The sequence below is a fragment of the Scatophagus argus genome, chromosome 18 (assembly GCF_020382885.2).
Source record: "Scatophagus argus isolate fScaArg1 chromosome 18, fScaArg1.pri, whole genome shotgun sequence".
Lineage (NCBI taxonomy): Eukaryota > Metazoa > Chordata > Actinopteri > Scatophagidae > Scatophagus > Scatophagus argus.
This window is the reverse complement of record NC_058510.1, coordinates 7,976,579-7,986,472: the sequence shown is the minus strand read 5'-3', so window position 1 is coordinate 7,986,472 and position 9,894 is coordinate 7,976,579. Positions and strand designations below refer to the sequence as shown.

The 9,894-nt window shown below is 39.2% G+C and overlaps 1 long non-coding RNA gene across 1 annotated transcript; it reads left to right on the top strand.

The window, feature by feature from the left end:
• Positions 1-2,659: 2,659 nt before the first annotated feature.
• LOC124049724 lies at positions 2,660-4,824 on the top strand. The gene is made up of 3 exons (XR_006841450.1): positions 2,660-2,890; positions 3,670-3,735; positions 3,830-4,824. It is a non-coding gene; the product is annotated as an uncharacterized LOC124049724 (long non-coding RNA).
• Positions 4,825-9,894: the final 5,070 nt, after the last annotated feature.

Here is a 9,894-nt window from a genome sequence, read left to right as displayed (position 1 = left end):
GCTTTGGACATTATCATGTGCTTGTGTGAGCTTTGGTGCCTCGTGCATACATTTCCTGTGAAACAGAGTGCTGTGATGAACGTTTGATTGGCCTCTGTCTGGCAGCTCCTTCCTCCCTTGATGATGACAAATGACTCACATGCACATCGGCTAAACACAACTGAACATTAAAAGACACACACGCACACACGCACGCACGCACGCGCGCGCTCACACACATACACACACAAACTAGCCATGCTAGGAAAGCACCTCCAGTCACACATCTGTTTTACTTGTAATAATTTATTGATATATTAATTAAACATTTTCTGTATTCATTTAATGTTTGCATCCACTGTGATCAAGCTGTTTCTTTTTGTCAGTAACTTTCTTTGTATATTTTATTTTGTTTAATTCACAGTTCACTAACCGCCTGCCCTGAGCAGCTATTGTTGTAACCAGGCACTGCAGGCCTGTCGAGCTCTGGCTCTCTCAGCATGCTGAAGCAGTATGCATGCGAATCTAGTGAGAAGGATTCTCAGCATTTAAAGAGTGGTGTATTTTTTCCCAAACCCAAAACTGCTAAAGCAAACGTGTAAGGAACGGATTGAAGAGGCCACGAAGGCCAAGGAGCACATTGTTGACTAACTACAGTCTGTGAGGGTTATAGTAAAACAACAACAACAAAAACGCCAATGGACAGCCTGCTTTGGTCGATTTCTTCTTGCTAAATTTACTACATTTGTTAGCCCTAAAAGTGTGCAACCTAATTCTTTGAATATGTGAATATTTGCTATGCAGAAAGGAAAGTCTGACAGGCACGGCAACAGTGACTAAGGTGAGGGTTAGCTGATTTAGTTGCTAATTTAGTTACTGCTCCCGTAATTAAACACACAGCTTGTTGCCTAATTTTCACTGCTTGGTGGAAACAATGAATCAAAAGATGAAAAGATGTAGCTTAATGATGTAGTGAAGCAGTGTGGGGCCATGGGAATCGTTGTCTTCATTGTTAAACATTATAGATGAAAAATCCATCTGCTGTGACTCAGGCAAGGTGAAGTCTTAAAGCTTTATTCCCGTTATGTTTAGTCATGTTTGCCGACCTCCTTCCTCACACTCTCGCCTGGAGGTTATAGCGACACTCAAGCGGCCAAATGAAACGCAGCTTTACACTGAATAAAAATTTCTCTGGGCCTCAACATTGTTGGAAACATTAGGGATAATGTAAGTACACAACTCTACATAAATATACCAAAAGTGTGTTGTACTTGTAGGTAATGTGTTAAAATAATTCACTGCACGACTACACTGTACGTTTTCCTCTTTACCTGCTTATGTTAGGACCGTTCCCGCTGATGAGAGCTGCACTCACCCACGCAACACAGAGTGAAAATGCGTTAGCTAATGTGAGCGCAGCTTTAAAAATGCTCACTCAGCACATTCTGCCTAATTGAATAATCAATAATCAAAGGATCACTGCAGGCTACAGTTATAAACTGCTGAAACATTATATTCATGCATGAGTACTTGCAGAAAGCTCTGCGGATGTTGAGTGGCCGCCCAGTGTTAGCGCTCTAACCGTATCTTAATATGATGATGCTCTTTTCGATGGTTGTTCAGTGCCATTCTTCTCCTCTTACATTATCTCACTTTTAATTTTGGATTTTTTTTGTTTAAATATCAAATTATTTATATTTCATACCCCCTGAGTGTGAAAAGACCAAACCTTTTAAGGGAATATATAACTGAAATGTGCGTCGACTAAATGTTTCCTGTGGAGAACTGCTCCGTCTCTTCCGTGATTTAGGTGATATTGAGTCTTCCTATTCTGGCAGAGAGAATGTGTTGCTAAGTGCTGCAGCCCAAGAGGACATGTTAAGTGAGAAGTGGGCTGTGTGGAGTGGAGTTGGCGTGGACCAACAGTGGCTATAAAAAACCCAAGGCAGGGGTAGACAATGTAGCACTAAATACAAAGTGCCTTGTGGTTTGCCAGCAGTCAAATATTTTCAACTGTTTTGCATTTTTTTCATTACCACAATAAATCATTTTCACATATTGTAATCATATTCATAGCAAATAGCTGATCAATTATCATAAAGGTACATATTGTAATGAGATTTTTGGGTTTGGTTTATGATAATAATCCACTTTACTTGTATAGCACCTTTCACACAAGAGCTGCAACTTTACAACAAAGAAATTACAGGGACAGTGATTCACATAAACAAAATCTATAAAGCCACTTGATAAAAATAGTATATTAAATGTAAAAATACACTGAAATGAGGATGGAAATAGAAGATAGAGAAACATGTTTTACAATAAAGCTGCAAAATAAAGTTAAAAAACAGCATACATAAAATGTATAAAATAAATTTTACCAGTAGAGCACCAGTCCAAGGCACAATTCAGACTAATTTTAAGCCTGTTTCCAGAAAGTCGTATTTAGTCAAATGCTAAAATTGAAGGTACAGGAAGGAGGCCTTTAAAATTGTTTCTAAATGTTACAGGAAGCCAGTGCAGGCATCTAAAGGGTTCACCCAGATTTACAACCTCAGATTAAGGAGAGTTAATTTCCTTAGATTATTGAAAAGCTTTTCTCTTTTTGAAGAAGGGGATTTCAGGTTTGTCCTTGTTTAACTTTAACTTTACTGCAGCATCATTTGGTTCAGCAGAGACGTACAGCTGCATGTCATCGCACTAATTGCAGCTCTCTGTCTTCATTCACTCTCCAGCTTTGAGCTACAGACGAGTGGCCAACCCTGCCAACATACATCAAAATATTCTACATTTCATGCCTTTGAGAATGGACTTAATTCAGACTGAGATCTTTTCAACAGTTTTGGACAGTAGTGGGGCTACAGGTGGTGTCGTTACTATTTAAACTGCATTTCTGAGTAACATGGTGGTAGGTGATCACTGTTATCTACTGCTTTGTGTGTATTATGGTGAACCATATGGTTTTATTGTTTAACTGTGGGGAGATTCCGTCAGTTTTTAACCTTTAGAGGAGTGACAGTATTTAAAGCAGATGACAGGGTATTGTCGAAATTTTCAACTACATAATTTAAATTAAAGTCATAGCTGACCCATGTGATCTCATAGTATAACAGGGCTTTGCTTCTGCTCTGCCATCTAAAAAAAATTCTCTTTTAGTTTTTGTTAGGATTAGGTTAGCATCAAAAAGCACACAGTGGTGGTCAGTAATACGTAAATCTAATCCTGAAACATTATCTGCTGTCATTACCATGTCATGGGTGTTAACCTGCTGAAGAGTGACTTCATTTACATGATGGATAAGTTCAAAACTGTTCAAGAAACTCAACAGCTTCATAGTTTTGGGGCCATTTTCTTTGTTGACATGATCATTTGGGTCTCCATTCAGGATTCATCTGTTCTATGTTGATACCAACTAAGATCAGCTCTGGAAAAATATGACTGTAATCCCTCCTCCGTTCCTGCTTTGTCTGACTGACTGATAAAAATTATAGTTTGGAGGACAATCCTCCTGTCAGCTTTGGTACACCAGTTTGATTCTGGAGACTGCGTAAGAACTTGTGTTTCCAGATTTTATTGAGCATTTAGTAATCTGTCATTTATCCACAGTAAATGAGATTTCACAATTTAGCTGTTATGTGCTTCTTACCAGACTGCATTGATATGCTAATTCAACATTTCCTCCTGCAGTTTGGATCTCTTGCAAACAGCAGTTGCAGAAGTGGAAACTAACAGGCAATCAGCTGGCCAATAAAGGTTACCACTGCAGGCATTTCAGCAACACACAATTTGTCAAAATGTCTAATGAAAATGCTACAGTGACTCACAGAGATGTTTTTGTATCTTGTAGATACTTTCAGCTCTGGTACAAATGTGCAGATTGGATCAAATGGAAATAAAATCATATTTTATCTAATTGAGAAACACAGCAAAGCCAGGAGTGGGAATGTGAACATGGCATCACATCGAGGTTTTATCTAAAATGAGTATTTACTGTTGCAGTTTACATAATAAATAAAAAGTTAAGAAGAAAAGAGTTGGGACTGTACAGATGTATTCCTTCAACAAAATACCATGGCAACAAGCTAAAAATACAAAAAAGAACAGTTTTCCAGTGATGATCATCTTGGGAAAACACACACAAAAAAAGATGTTTTCACTGTCTGAAAATGAAGTAATGGGGTGTTTAGTGCCATCTATTTGGTTTCGTGTCTGCCAATTTACCACAAGTATCTCCTGAATATGAATACACTGCAACAATTGAATGCAAAACAAAGGCTGTTTTCCCCCCATGAGACTTGTTGTGGTGCTGACGTATGAGCTGTAATGCAGACTCTTGCTTGTTCCAGTTGCAGAGGTTGGGTCAACATCGTTTCTCAGGAAAATCTAAATCTTTATTAGGGAACACAAGCAGTTTTTTGTTTTTACTATAAAATCCTGAAAAGCCAAATCATGGTCACGCTGTCCTCATCTTTCGTCTTTCTGATCATCAGGCACGGGGGAAAAAAAACACATTTTGTTCCTGTGAAATAGATCTCATTCATATTGTAATGTTTCTTCAAGGGAATTCAGACCAGAAGCTCTTGCATTGGCTGTGTATAATTTGTGCAATGATAAAACGGTGCCGACATCAAAGTGGTGCGTGCAAACATCCTCCGTGTTGATTGAGGTGGAGGGCATTGGCGAGGACTAAATCAGAATGAAAGAATGAACAGAAAGAATGACAATACGTAACATGCTGTTCCTTACCAATGACACCCAGTTCTGCCAGCCACCCCAACCGCATCCACCCTCCCGTCTCAGTCATCCCCTCAGGCAGGCTCACTCAGGCATAAAGTTGCAGTATCTGTGAACTTTGCTGGACGTCTCTGTGCCAAGCATTTCAAACCTGAGTACATTGCTGGCAAGGGTTGAGGTATGCACAGATCTTGACATGTAATCATTTTGGAATAGGGAGTACTTTGCAGTCTTTCTGAACGGATTCCTGCTACAAAGAGGCTGACCTGCAGACCAGTTGGACGCGTTTCAGGACTTTTGAAGGAAGAGCAAATGATATCTCCACTTGCATTTCGTCAACTTGTACGCATCCTATATAACCTGGGTGACTGAGAGTCTTCATGTACAGAGCTTTCCTTCACTGTCTTGGTGCCATAGCAACAGAACATGAGGCTGGGCTGCTTTATCTTTACAGTAGTGAGGAGACATTGAGGAGCATGGGAATCACCTGGAATGACTGACGATCAGTGCTGTAACCTCTTTGTCTCCGTCTTCTCATATATGACACTGTGTCTTTTCTGCAACTGTGTCCCTGATGAGCCCGTGGTGAGACACAGCTTCCCACAGCTTACCATTTACCCACACCGAGCAATCACCTCCTGAATTAGTTTGTGCGTGATTTCCTGCAATCTTGAAATTACAACACCGCTTGCTTGATCTTGCCAGGAACCATCCCTCTTGTAACAGCATTTAGACTCATCCTGTCTGTGTGACGTCTGGTTTTTCAAACTTCTTCTTCGTCTCTCTCTCCATGTCCACAGGGAGTAAAATTGACATGCAGACATGATTTTTATTATTATTATTTTTTTTTTACTTTCACTCCACTGCAGCCAAGTCAAAATATGTTTTTGTTGTTGGGAGCTTTTGAAGCAAATTGTGCAGACACAAACTGTATTGCGCCACCGTTATCACAAGAGGATGAATTTATAAAGGCTGATGGAGCGCTCTATACTTCCGAGTGCTTCTGTTTAAAATGTTATAGGCTTATCTTAATGCATCAGTAGGACTGTAGCACAGCAATGTCTGCTCAGCCTGTTTGAGATGCTTCCCACATATACTGTATCAACTATTCATGTCCTAGCAGAGTGAGTTATTACAGTGAATGACAGCGGGAGGGGTCAGAGGAGAGAGGAAGCACGAAAAATGGCAGACCATAAGGATCAATGCTCTGAGTGAGCAGATGACATTATGTATGTTTACAAACTCCAACAAAAGACTGATGACACTGAACAGAGCTTAGGTAGGAGTTTTGATGACAGCGTTTCATCAGGTTTTAAAAATCTGGTCTTGTTTTTCCATGTGAGGCTAAAAGGGAACTTTGCTAGAGCAGTATTTTACCTTCACATGCCAGATGCTTGAGACTCTGACTCTGAAGGATTTTAGTAGAAGATAAATTAATCCTTCGGTCCCACAATGGGGAAATGTGTAATTTATGGCTGTGCAGCCATTTAAAATTATGGACACGTTTTGCTTTTGTTTATATCTTTGGGAAACATTGTGGAAAATACATTTTTTATCACAGTGAAATTGTTTTCGTTATTCTATTTTTTGCTTTCATGAATACAATCCCTTTTCACAGGTTCATTGAGAACAGATTTGTGGCTGAAAAAAGTCCGCCCAGACTGAAGTATTTCAACAACTATTTGCTATATACATTGTTGTCTTATGAAAGATTTTTTTTTCACCATTAGTCATGTCTATCAATGCAATGTTTTGAGTATAATCTTAACCTATGTTATCATATAGGCTATTTAGAGAAAGCTTCAAACTTTACACAGAAGAGTAGAAATGTACTCAGAAAACTTCAGGCTTCAGTACATACTTTTCTACCTTTCTGTGTTAACCTACACAGAGTTCATGTATTAAAATATGAAAGAAGAAATTTTAAAAATCCAGTAAGCAGTGTCCATCCCTGTTCTGTCTTGAGGCAAAGAAAGGTTTATCAGCTTGTATCTCCTCTGGAGTATTTTAGAATTTCCAATTTTCTATTCTCTTACAATCACCTCTGTTTTGCCCCGAGAACCTGAATTAAAAGCGAGCAAAGAGCCGAGCGGAGGGTTAGAAAGTGAGAGCAATGCGCTCATTCAGATCACATATACATGCGCTCACCAGGATCCTCTCCTCCACAGACCTGCCGCGCAGTTTCTATTTGGATAAAACTGAGCTGTCGGAGAATAACAAGTGGAACATCAACAGAGTCACAAATTCGACATAGCCTCAGACAACAAGAGACTGAGCAAGCTTTCTTGTTGATATAAGAGAGCCTTGGCAGTACAGGCTATCTGCTCCTGTCTGGTCATTCTACACTACAAGTTTCCACCAAATATATTTTACCTGTTGTGTAAAACATGTTGTTTTGTTACAAGAGGCTGATGTTGTTTACATGTAAGCCATCACGGACATAACAGAACATATATAATCCTCACACATGTCTGTATTTGGCTTTGAGTGTGGTCAGTACATTCTATCACTGCACATGATTGTTGCATCTCTTTCTGTAAAACTCAGCAGCTAACGCAGGTTTCCCTTGCCAGAGGCATTTGGTCCTAATCCTGAGTCAGTTTAGCCAAGTCACATTTTCATGCATGCTGTCCTTCCTCGAAAACGTGGATGGATGAGCTCCTTTGAACAGCAGCAGGCTCACTCCTGACTCCAAAATGTGCGGGCCGGCAGTGGCACTGTGGAGAGATTGGACACGCAAATGCTTGTTTATAAAATGACCTCCAGTAGTTGGGCAATGATCCAATGAATGTGCGAGCATGAGTGTGTGTGTGTGTGTGTGTAGCAAACTGTTAGCAAATGTATGTAGCTTTATGCCTCATGGCTCAACCGGTATAGATGCTACGTTCATAAGCTTTCTTGTCAAAGTGCCAAGACTGATGCTGCGTATCACAAATAACAGCTTGTTTATTGTCAATTTTATCACCCAGGAATTCTGGGTGGAAGAAAACATGCACACACTGAAAAACACAAAAGACACGATTACACGATACATTGTTCAAATCCCTACAAATGGATTTTCAAGAAGGGCCCCTGAAGGAGGTAATCCTTGACATTTTTTGGGTTTTAGCTGTTCTGACTGAACACTGCAACTGGCTTGGAATGTAGACAACACAGCATTTTGCATTTCCTGATCAGAGGATCATCACACAGAACAAGACCTAAGAGGGGCAAAGGGTGAATAATCAACCATCCTCGGGCAATTTGGAGAGCAGCGAGAAGCCATTTAAATAAGCGAATCCTGCAGTTCACCATTGGCTCAAATCAACCAGCCAATCATGAGATTATTACATGAAAGAAAAGATAGAGCAGATCAGTTTCTGTAGAAATGCCATGCATTTCATTATTTACCACACAGTATTTTTAGCACTGAAGCCACCACAGCAATTGCTGGGCTAATTTTCTTTTCACGTGTACAGTTTCTTCATCATGGTACATTAATCTGTTCAACTTGATAATGTATTATGACTGAAATAATTTAGATTTTCAAGTTTCTAACCGTTTTCTTACAAATTGTAAAAAATAAACCGTTATTACTTGGAAACCACATTTGACATTTGAACGTACATAAATCAAGGTGTACTTGATTTGGATTTTTCAATTTACACAACCAAGTCTGAACTGAAAAATCAAGACTTAACATTGCTATTTTCCTTTCCAGTGACGCCTAGCTAACATGCTAGCAGCATAGCTCTAGGGATGGTAATGCCACTTTATTGGTCTTCAACCAGTATGAAATAGCTCAACAGCTATTGGATGAATTGCCATGAAATTTGCTATAATATGATATCTGTGGAGCCAAGTGGATGTTGGATGTTGAACATACTTTAATTTTTCCCCTAGGATAAATCCTACTGATTTTGTTGATCCCCTTAATTTTTCTAGCACCACCAGCAATGTGCTGTGATGTGTATTAACTGATCCTTTGACTTTTCATCTAGAGTCATCATGCTAAAACACTAAACTACACTGGCGAACTGAGCTAATGTACTCTTGAGAGCGCACGTTAAAGTTTCTCAAAAGTGTTAAACAAAGACTATTTCCCCTCACATAAATTTTTAATTTAGAATTTAACTAGCAAAGATAAGAAGGAGATTCAAGTCAGAAAGTCAATGACAAACATCAAAGCTAGTGAGCAATGAGGATGATGTACCTGATTTGCCTCTACAACATGACATGTGATGACCTGATAAATGAAACATCAAAGAGCTGGATGATTCCCCAATAAACACACCAACTAAGAGCCCCCTTGTTCAGAAATGGATCAGATCAAATGAGGAATCTTCTAGTGAGTCCATACTAGCTACAATCAACCCCCGGGACACCAGATTTGAGGAATAAGAAAAACAAACAAAAAAAAAGAAGCTGGAAGACATCAATACTCAGATTAAGAAGAATAGTACAATGATGAATGAATGAATGAAAACACAAGAGAGGAGGTGATTAACCTACTCAAGAAGATTACACAGAAGACGGATGAGATAGAAGACACCGTTCATTGAGACGGGAGGAAGGACGCGAATACGCCAGGTCATCATCCAATTTGTCAAACGTCAACACAGAGATGGGATCGTGACGATGACGAAGGAGTCGGACACACGCAGGAGGCAGTGATTCCCTTTACTAAAGATTTAAATGAGCCAGAACAGCTCTATGGCTGCTCATATAAGAAACGAAAAAGAAATGCTGATATGTAATCCTACTGATAAAGACATTAAATAAATGAGGGATGTGGAGATGTGGGGATGGATGCTTTTCCTTCCAGAGGAACCTCTGAGCTGAGTGTACATTTATAGTTAAGTTAATTCTTTTCCTTGTTCAAAACAAAGTGTTGTGAGGATAAACCTGCCATGCTTTTTCTAAAGTCTGAGGTTTGTTCTTTATCTTCAAATGCGATAGGTCCTAAGAACAATTTAAAGCACAAGGCTACTTACTTATATTGATTCTGTTTTCTCACAGCAGTGATTGATCTGGATGGTCACTGGATTGTTTAGAGGGATCATTGTTAATTTTGATTAATATCCACTGATATAATATTACTGCTCAAAACAAATTTCTTACTTTCTTGCTGAATATTAGCAAATTTATGGTGTACGATTTAGTTTAATAGATGGACATTTTAATGTAGGACCAAATGTG